This window comes from Ambystoma mexicanum, chromosome 2p (genome assembly GCF_040938575.1).
Source record: "Ambystoma mexicanum isolate Mex_15411 chromosome 2p, UKY_AmexF1_1, whole genome shotgun sequence".
NCBI classification, from domain to species: Eukaryota; Metazoa; Chordata; class Amphibia; order Caudata; family Ambystomatidae; genus Ambystoma; species Ambystoma mexicanum.
The window spans coordinates 43,129,035-43,139,848 of NC_090923.1; positions in this window are offsets into that span (position 1 = coordinate 43,129,035).

The window sequence follows — 10,814 nt, forward strand, 5'->3', positions numbered from 1 at the left end:
TTTGGACCAGGGCCGTATAGTCTGGGTAGATTGCCAATTTGGAGGAGTTTCTTATGATCGTGCCTCTCTCTCTCTCTCTCTCTCGAAGGCTAAGATCTTCTCTCGATCTTGGAAGTCCAATATTTTCGCTATCACGAGTCTTTGAGGAACCCCGGGCAGCGGTCTTTTAGTGAGAGTTCTGTGTACTCTTTCAAATGTACACCCCAGAGTCAGCGTGCCTGGCTCTATTTCTTGCAGCAGAACCCCGCACAAACCAAAGCTTTCGCGGGCTTCTGCATGCCTTGTGTGTGTGCCCCCAGGATGTGGGCTGTAGCTGTCTAGTTCCAATACCTATCCTGGGTGCCAAGATGTCTGGTGTGCTGGGAATGACCCAGACCATCGTGGTCTGTGATTGGTCCATGTCTGGGATGGCTGAATGTGAGCAGATCTCCTATTGGTATCTCTTCGTTTTGGCGCGAAAGAGATTCTGGATAAGAGAAGGCACCTTTCACCCATTCTAGGTCGATCTTCTGAGTTCACACCAAACTAAGTAAAGGAGCCAAGTATCTTGAACCACTGAAGCAGAACCGTGGAACCGCTGGTGACCCGCTGGAAGGTTTGGCACCCTGACCACGCTGTTGACCGTCAGAGCCCCTGTTTCGCATCGATCATAGAAGACCTGCAAGGGCGTTTCGACCCGTTGGAGTAGTGGGACTAACTACTCTTGGCACCTCCAGCTTAAACTGCAAACAAGCCTTTTCGGATGTGTTCCTGCACTGCCCAGTGAATTGACCAGCTCATACGGGACCTTTGCCCTGGAACCACCGCCGTCTCGAGTTTTGACTTGAGCCTTTGGAGACTGTAAGCTCTGGGCATAAGGCACTCTCTCGCCGACTTTCGAACACCTAGCATTCCTAGGTCTGGAATTAGGAGAGCTGCCTGAACCCGAGCATACGCGGTCACTGTGTCCCCCAGCTCTGGTGACGAACTTCGTGAGTACCTTGCTGCTGTGACCTAAGACGAGCTGCAGTTGACCTGACCCGATCCCTTCACCAGAAGCAGAGAAATCGTCACTGTCCTGCCATCGACTGAGGTCCCAGAACGCAGCTCCTGAAAGCCACAGACACGCGCAACTGCAGGATTTGAACCTGCGAACGAACTGGTCTTGAATGGCAAAGTTTGGTCTGGTGCGCATCGAGGGTCAGTGAGTACTTGCATCACTTACCGGTCACCCCTGGTGCACCCATAGACTTTTACGCATGAGTGTCCCCCGAGGGCCACTCTCCCTTTGTTCAGGTAGCCCATGCTACCTTCCTATTCCCGATTCCTGGAAACCTCTCAGCCCTCCTTGTAGAGACCCTCCTTGAATAGTGGGAACTTCACCTCACCCACCTTCCTGAGCCAGTACAGCCCCCTGAAGAAGACCCGTTTTGAACTTAACCGCACTATTGAGAGCTCCGGCACTGAATGTACTTTGGAGCGCAAGGCTCCACACTTTTTAGGGACTGGACTGCCTATTTGGGTTTGGTTTGTTGAAGGACTGCCTTAAAATATATTCACCCCTTTGTTTGACCCCTTTCATTGCAGGTTGTGGATCTCTACTTGTGTATTACTCCTTTAGGCCACTAGTTACTGTATATATGTTTCCTAGTTAGTGTTGTGTTAGTTTTGTTAATATTTATGCATTTTACTTTGTGTTTGAGTTAAAAGGCCTTTAATAAAGGTATATGTATTTTTGATATATGTACCCCTGACTGAGAGTAGTTTGTGGTGTCATTTTCTGTGTGTGCTCATTGTGGGCTTTCGATCACCCTCACCTCTCCTGAGACCTAGTCTTGACCGCCGCCAATACTACCTTGATTGGTCTGGCTTGTCCAGAAGGTTACCCTGTTCTAAGAAACTAGGGTGGCCTTCTGAACCTCTGCCCACCAGGTCAGAGTTCAGAAATCCATCTTAACAGCTGGCACCGCATGGGTGCTCAATTGAAGGTCTCTGTAAGGCGTCCAGAAGTGGCCGAAGTGAAAGTTAAAAAGGAACATATTAAAAAGAGAACAAAGAATTGTGAATCAAAGTGGTTCTGCGACGGGTCAAGCAAAATCCTGCACACAGTTGAAAGTCTTCAATTTTTATATTGATAAGAAAGTTTGGAAAATGAAATAAATTTCGTCCTAGCACAGTGGAGGGAGACCAAGTGAAGTTTTTGTGTTAACGTGGGTCTGAGCCCAGCGGAGGTGGACCCGGTGTGAAAAGTGAATAGCCAGCGAAGTTGTGCATAGGAGGATCCTGAAGAGAAAGGAACTTTGGTTGTCGCATCAGGCCCTCTGAAATAAGAGACTTTGAATGGCAAAGAAACTTTGGTAATACAACGAAAAATGGTACCAGGAAATGAGGGAAACAACTGAAAGAGGAAGGCAAGGGAATGCAAAAGTCAAATCATCATTTTCATTTTATTTAGATTTGTATAGAAAACATTTTATAAAATCATTTAATCAATTCTTAAAAAGCATTTTACTACTCAGGCATTCAAACATTCATTCACTAATCGAACATATAAAAGTTATATAAATGTGCTAAGGTGTCACAAAAGGTACTATTTATTTCATTAGTACACTTCTTTTCCATTTTATTGTTAATGGTTCCAAAAGAAAACAAGAAACAAATCATTATTGATAATAGTTAATTCCAGGACAAAATATTGACTATTGGTGCCTTAAAAAAATCATTCTTCTTTACAAAAAGGCTTCCCAGTTGGTAAATAGTTTCGACTTGACAGTTTGTGTATGTCTTTATCAGGATTGGATGAACATTTAACAAATATTCTAAAGGCAAACAAACATACAATTCAAATATTAGATTAAAATTACATACCAGTGTCAAACCTCTCTGTGTTCCCTCTCTAACAATACAAACCAGACCTTAGAGATCGGAAATAACTCTAAGTCCAAAGTGGATATCTCTTTATCCACAATTTTGTAAAAAATCATAGGCTTTTATATAGCCGAGTTTAAAAGAAAGCATTACTGACCAAATCAGTCTAGTTTCATTTGCCCATCCAAAATGTCCCTAATTTCATTGGGGACTCAGGGGTTCAGAAAAACGGAAGGTGCTCCCATAATCCTGATACTTTGCACTTTCCCATTTGTGCTAAAATAGCCCACTCTAATCACACCGGGTAGGACCCCACTAGGACAGGCTTCACATAACAGTTTCAAAAATACAATGACCACCTACCTGCAAACCCCATTTGGTTCGCCTAGTGGCTTAATTCAGTAGCCTCTGGTGAGGGTCTAAAAATACTAGACCTCCTGATGGAAGTAACAATATCTAAGGAATTAGAAAAAAATAAAATATTACAATGGATGAGAATATAAGCTACTTTGGCACAGAAGGTCCTGATAAGGAGATTTTGAACTGCGTCCTCATGCAAGAAAAGCCAGAGTATGTGCTAAGCTCGAATGTGCCGCCTTGTCCCGTGCTGAAAACGCAGGGAAGAGAAGCTAATGGCTCAACTATCCTGCATTATCATTTCCTGAACACTTTTCTTTTGTATAACATTGTTTCCCACACCTTTGTATTTCGAAGTAAGGATTGACAATAGGTTTATTAGTATAGGCCCTTTTATTTTGACCAAGACACCACTAGTTATTATTTGATGGTCGTAGCTTGCTCCCATCTTTAGATTTAGGATTAGATAGGCGTTTTTCAAACCCAATTAAAGTTCAATAAACTCCCTTGAACTTTTGATCACTTGTGTCTGTCTTCACTGTTTGATACCATGCCTTCCTTACATAGTCCTATTCTGGATTAGTTGAAGGGGGCAAAGGGAGGATTTAAGCAGATTGAGGAAGAGGCTTTTGCTTTAGTCCAGCCTAGAGAGGACAGGAGTTGTGGAGACATTGAGTTTCTAGGGGAAGGTGAGGAAATGGAGAATACCTCTGAGGAGGGGCAGCTGAAAGTGGGCCTTCTTGGCAACATCTGCGATTTGAGGAGATAAAGAGAGGAGTCGAAGATGACACCAAGGTTTTTTTTTTTTTTTACTCACAAGAGGGAGAGGGGAGGGGACCCATGGAGGGCGGCCAGAGAGTAGGAGGGAAGAGGGAGCTGGAGTCCCAATGAGAAGGATCTCCGTTTTACTGGCATTAAGGGAGAGATCGTTAGCAGCGTACCATGCTTGAATAGCAGTCATACAGTCAGGAATGAGAGAGGAAGAAGAAGAGGCAGAGGAGGGAAGTTAGGAGAGCTGTGTGTCCTCTGCATAACACTGGAAGTGGGGAGAGAAGGCAGAGATCAAATGGGCCAGAGGGGCAAGGTAGATGTTGAAGAGCCACAGCGGAAGAATAGAGCCCTGAGTGACACCGCAGGTGGAGAGTGTGATGGAGGAGAGAAAAGGGCCCAGTTGAACCCGGGATGGCAGCTCAGAGAGGAAGGAGGTTAACAGTCCAATGCGAGGTCTGTGATGCCAAGGGTTTATTGTCCGTTTTGGTTTAAAATAAAATGTTGAACCTTGGAAATACTAGACAGTCTTGAGTCTCACATTGCTCACCCCTCACAAAGGCCAATGTGGTGCAACCAGAACCATCAGAACTGTTAGCGGCCAACGTGGCACAATTCACGTCTCTGGTCTATGCCTCTGCCAGACTCGCATTCGGGTCCTCAGGAGCCTGTTGGCTTAACATCTGCACCTGGAGAGAACATACATAAGCAGACACTCAGTAATTCATCGGGTGGGCAATTGCGTACTTAGCCGCTTCTGCGCCCTTTCAGCCATCCTCGTAATGTGCCCTATGTTGGTATATCATTTGTCTTAGCTTACACCTGCCCTCTCTAGCCTATTAGTGATTGCACTGGTGGGATAATACTTCACCTCGATGCCTTTAATAGAATTATAACTTACTTAAATGTTATTATGGAAAATCTGAATTCTATGTCAAGACCTGGAGGCTTGTAGTATGCTTGTTTAAAGCTTGCTTACCACCAAGGAGGCTACCTGATCAAATAAAAAAGTCTTGAAAGGTGATCCATTTGACCAACTCCGGGCTCTCGTGATGTCTTCGAACTGCGCTACGCAAGCGGAAGCTTATGTAGCTATGGTGCCACGCGCTGAATGTGCTACAAAGCATTCCACGTCTATGCCAGCTTGAAGCACGATTCACTTGACTGAGCCGGCCTGGGTGTCTGTCACACCCCTGGAGTATACACAACTCCTTCCTAGCCACAGAAGCTAAATGAAGTGACCCCGTCCACCTTGGTTGACACGGGCTCCTGATTGTAGAAACACAGGTACCCTGAGGCAGCCGAAGGGGGGAAGAGGGTTAGGGAGGGGTTGTGGATAGGGAGGGGGTGTTTAGGGTAACCAGAAAAAGGGAAGTGGAGAACATACAAACAAGGACAAAACCATACTAGGCTTGCCTCTGTACCCTTATTGTTAGTATCCTTCTTAATTAGTATACTGACTCGCACCACTATATTTGCGAATGTCCTAGAGATAGCCACAAACATAAGCACATAAAACATGTATTCTAACATAACACTGAACACTTGTGCACTCTTGAATCATAGAGGCTCATACTTCTTCATTAGTAATGCATTTAAAATGCGTGACTCAGCGGTCCTCAAATAGCACCTGAACTCACTGATACATAGAACAGGCCTATGAACATGATGAATGATAACACATGAAATGAATCACAATGCTGCAACAAACATAGCGTTACTTCACACTATGCCTTGCCCCTTGCTTGCACCCTGCCAAATGTATTTCTAATTCACAGAAACAACTGTTTCATTAACACATGTAAAGGTACTCGTAGTACAAACAATCAGGAGTCCCCTTGCCAGGATGTTTTTACCTCAGGCATGGTGACGTCTGGGGAGGCTCGCCCTTTTCTTCATGAGACCATCACCAAACAGAAACCATGCAAGGATGTAAAGTAATGTACAGATCTTGTCAGATTGAGACGCCAAAAGACTCCTGAACCTGTGGGCATGGATCCTTCCCTTCAAGATCTTCTGCGTGTCATGCAGGAGCTTTCCACTGAGATGCAGAACCTCAAGGCAGAGAATGCTGCCCTGTGACAACTGTTCCTGTCACGGGATGTTCTTGCTCAAGAAGGCTCTACAATGGGAGGGACCCTGGACAAGTATGAGAGATCCCCAAAGACGCTTCATGCTTTTCTTGACTCCTGTATGGTTCATTTCCCCTTCAAACCATTCTTTTACTCCACCGATAGGGCTTAGGTGGGGTTTATTATCTCCAATTTCATTGTCAATTCCCTCTCCTGGGCAACTCCTTTGGTAGCCTCAGAAGGGCCCCATCTGGATGACTATGCTGGATTCATGACCTCCTTTAAGGCTTTGTTTGATCGACCGAACGTGGCCTTTTCAGCCCAGGAGAAACTGCTCGAATTTCAACAGGGGTCCCTGGATATGTTGTCCTTCGTAACCTAGTTTAAGCAGCTGGCTAAGGAGGACGACTGGTCTCCCAAAGCCTGTTTCGTGAAGGCCTGAATGAAGAAATAAAAGATGAATTGGCTTGGGTTGCTAGACCCGACTCCTTCCAGGCTCTCCTAAACCTGGTCATGCTTACTGCTGAAGAGAGAAGCAGAAGGATTGAGATGGGACTTTGCTTGTACTGCGCATCCCTGAAGCACATGGTTCGCAACTATCTGGTTGTACCATCTCAGCATTCGGGAAACGCCACCTACTGTTCCTAAAGTGGAACTGGGAAATGGGAGGACAACTATTGCTCCTTTTTTTCTGCTAGCCTTGGAACCTCGATATGTTCTTCCTTAGTGGTCCTGCAGGTGTCCTTGCAGTCCACTCATGTGGAACCCCTGACTTTTCATGCCCTGGTGGACTGCGGTGGAATGGGATTGTTCTTGGAAGCTGAATGGGATAGCGTAATCAAATACCTCGAGAAGAAAAGGAACAGGCTCAAACTGTTGAAGAGATTGATGGTAGTCCCTTGTCATCCGGGCCAATAACCCAACAATCCAAACCACTTCTTCTGTTGACTATTAACAACTCTGGTGGCCAAGATCAGGCTCCCTCGCCAACCTCCGTTTGCAGCAAATAAGGAGATCAGACAGCTAATTGGTAAATCAAGCTTCATGTATTTATATCTCAAATAAACAGCATACAGAGTTATCAGCTGGAAAAAAGCGCATGCAGCAGGCAAGTGTTCGGGCAGCCGGTACAAGAATCTCTCTCCAGCACAACCCCTCCCCCCCTCTTGCAGGTTTATATATAAAATCATAGGCAAACACTAATATGTTTCTGTACTATTACAATGTGGGTGTTACTTGGCTTACAGCCAGTTGGCAAGAAATGTCAACCTCTTCTTTGTGACCTTGTGGCACAGTCATGCAGGGGCATTGTGTTGTATTAAGAATAAGTGGCATTCGCAGAAACCCCTTCTGATATCTCCCATATATGGCGCTAAAGCTAAACTTGTAGAGAATAAGCGAAAGGGAAGGTCTGACATGTCCTGTGGCCTAGGAGGGGTTTGGGCCTGTCCGGGGTGTCGTGTAGAGCAGGCCCAGGGTGGTGACGCAAAGGGTCTGAGGCCTAACTGTATGGGAGAGCCTAATAGCATTGCATAACATAGCATAGCAATCCTGCATATCACTGTATAGCATAGCAATCTGGCATAGCAATCCTGCCTATCATAGCATAGCAATCCTGCCACATCAATCCTCCGTTTGGTCATCCCTGAACAGGGAGTAGACCACAGGGAGTAGGATTGGGGTATGATCTCAACTGAAGACACCCAGGTATATGGGTGACATAAGGATAGGGCGGAGAAGCACCGGGATTGCTACTGAAAAATGTTGTTCCCAGAGGCAGAGATTGTGGACCTAAAAAGTTCCTAATTCTAAACTTCAGCCCAATCGGTGTTGCACATTTGAAATGTCCATAATTTTAATCTTTTCTTTTTCAACTGGCAGCAGTCTGGCCTCGGTAGGCTAGTAACACACCTGTCTAGCACAGAATGGCAGAGGGCAGTAAATAAGAAAATGGTAGCGCCCTGTGAACTCAAAAGTGTTTGAAAGAGATCAGAGCATAACATACTGGTGTAGATGGGTCATCTTGGGACAAGAAGAGTCATTAATAAGGAAGTCGTAGCACCATTCAGCAATATTGGATGGGACGGGGAGGAAGGGAATCCCCCCACTGGCATACATAGGAGTGTGGGAGCATATCTAGCCATCAGAGGCATTCATTATGTCTGCATAGGCTCGAGAGAAATTGAGAAAGGTGTTAATGTCTTGGTGGATGTAGGGTGAGGCAGAATCAATATCATGGTAATGAACAGCAACATGGGGCAAATACTTCACATTTAATAAGGTAGTAGCAGCACTATTCCTAGTTTTAGCCGTCCAACCCTATCCAGATTGGGACCTTATGCCCAAAAGTTCCAAAGAGTGTCAGTCGTTCCAGGAATGGGTAGACGGGAAGGATGCTGATGCAAAAGTTCAGGACCCTGCCAGGATGATGATGACAGATGCGTAGAGCTGGAAGAAATCAGCTGCGGTGCTGGGCCCACCTAGCTTGCAGTCAAATACCCATTCGGCTGGTGCACTTAATGCACCTATACTCCAGGTGTGCACCGTTATTGTGGCTGCTTAGTGACAAAAACCTTTGAGCGCGATGGGCCCTCTGCAGGAAACAAGGGTAGCAAATGTTTGAAAATGATGGGTCACCCGCCAGAAACAAGTGTAGCAAAACTTTTGAGAGCGATGGGTCACGTTCTGAAGTCAGGTGAGATGGTGGCTGTACTCCTCAAATTGTACCTTGGAACAGGTAGCTGAACTTCTTCGAGGAGGAGTGCTGCAGGTGGAGTCACTGGTCTTTTCGCTGCTGGGAACTCAGTCGGATGCTGAAGAGGGGTCTCTTTGTTCTGTACCCCTGCAGATTGCAGCTTTGCTGTGTTTTTGGTGACGTTGGATGATGGGTTGTCTTTGTCCTGCGCTTCTTGCTGTTTATCGTCTTCGAATGAAGGTGCTGCTTTCACGCCCTGGCTGGCGTGGACTGCAGCGTGTGTTGTCAGGAACGTTCCAGCGAGGAGGAGGGACTATTTTTGCTGGAAGTGAGAACTGACAATAGGCATTAGTCTTTTGCAATATGACACAACAAGATTATCATTCAGTTGCAAGTCACAGAGCTCAGGGGAAAATGGTGAAGTAACTGGCATTCGCATTGGGCCTCCCATGGGGGTTTATGGAACTGGAAGGGCAGGATGGAAAGAGATGCTAGGTGGTCCTCAAATCATAGGAGAAACAGGGACTCATTAACAGTAGCTTGACGGTCGTTGGACCTTATACTCCTTACCATCGAAGAACTATCGAAATCAGTGTCCAAATTAGACACAGAAATGAGTGAACTCAGCTAACAGTTGGGTGCTTTTAAAAGCAGTGAAGAACTGAAAACAATTTTGGAACAGCTTAACACTTCTTTGGACCACTATAGGAAAGATATTGAACTATTACACTCACCTGGTCTCTGCGGGGACGTTGGGGCACGGTTGGAGCCCTCCCTGGATGCGGCTCCCCTGGATCGGTTCTCTCCCCCAACTGTCACCAAGTACACTGCTCTGGATGCTGCTACTGTCCCTGGGAGAACACGTGAGGCAGTAAGAAGGGTGTGGAGGTGTCGTGACTCCCCTCGGACCTTTCGTGCCAAAATGAGGTGAGTAAGCGTTTACCCATAGGCTCACCTGATATATTGTGAGGGCGAGCTCTCCGTCCTGCTTCTCATCAGCAGGGGCGCTTCAAGATGACCCAGTTGCTTCACTGGTCCCTCGACGTGGTGGCCCAGGCCGGCTGTGACCGAACCTCTTTGTGAAGGTAGAAGTCTTTAATGAGTATTGTTCATATTAGTTCTTAATGTCTTGTCACATGATTAGATTTGTATCCTTAGTGATGTCTCTTTCTCCCTTATAGGTGATGGCCCAGCGGAGCTGCAGTACAGGTGGAAGACCCGAAGTGTTCCCAAGAAGATGACAGGTTGGAGTCTTAAGGTAAGCGCTGGATAGAGTGGGGCGCGGCCTCAACAATTGTCCTAAATAAGTTTCTGGCCTGGTTTGCTCTTTTCCTCCTGCAGGGATAGGCTGGCGGTGCTTGGAGAAGAGTCGCGGTGCGCTGACCCATCGGCGTGAGAATGATGTCTGCAACCGCAAAGAAACTGACCATGTGTAACTCTGGCCGAGCTGTGGGTCAGGTAAGGAATGCTGCCGGTAGTTGTATTCCAAGAACCAGGTAGGTGTGCTCTGGTCGAATGCGGATGGAGTCACTGCGAGCAGGTAGAAGCTCTTCAGCGATGACTCTGTTGGTTCTGATGGAGAAAACAGGTAAGTGGCGCCTCTGCGATGGTTTTGTCAGAAAAAACAGGCAAGACGCTTCTTCGAGATGGTGTCACTGTCGCTGGAAAACAGGTAAGAGGCTTCTCGGAGATGGTGTAGCGGTCGCTGGAAAATAGGTAAGAGGCTTCTCCAAGATGGTGTTGCGGTCGCTGGAAAACAGGTAAGAGGCTTCTCCGAGATGGTGCCACTGTCGCTGGGAAACAGGTAAGAGGCTTCTCCAAGATGGTGTTGCGGTCGCTGGGAAACAGGTAAGAGGCTTCTCCGGGATGGTTTTACTGGAAAACAGGTAAGATGCTTCTCATGCGGCAGTGAGCGTTGCGCTGCTTGGGCAGAGTAACGCGAAGCATTGGCCTGCTGGTGGGGCAGGCTTAAATAGCCTGATCCTGGCCACGCCCTATTGCTCTGCTAGATGGTTCCACCCTGCCACTCCCAGATGATGCTGCACGTGCAGCTTCATGTATTCCTATGGCCACGC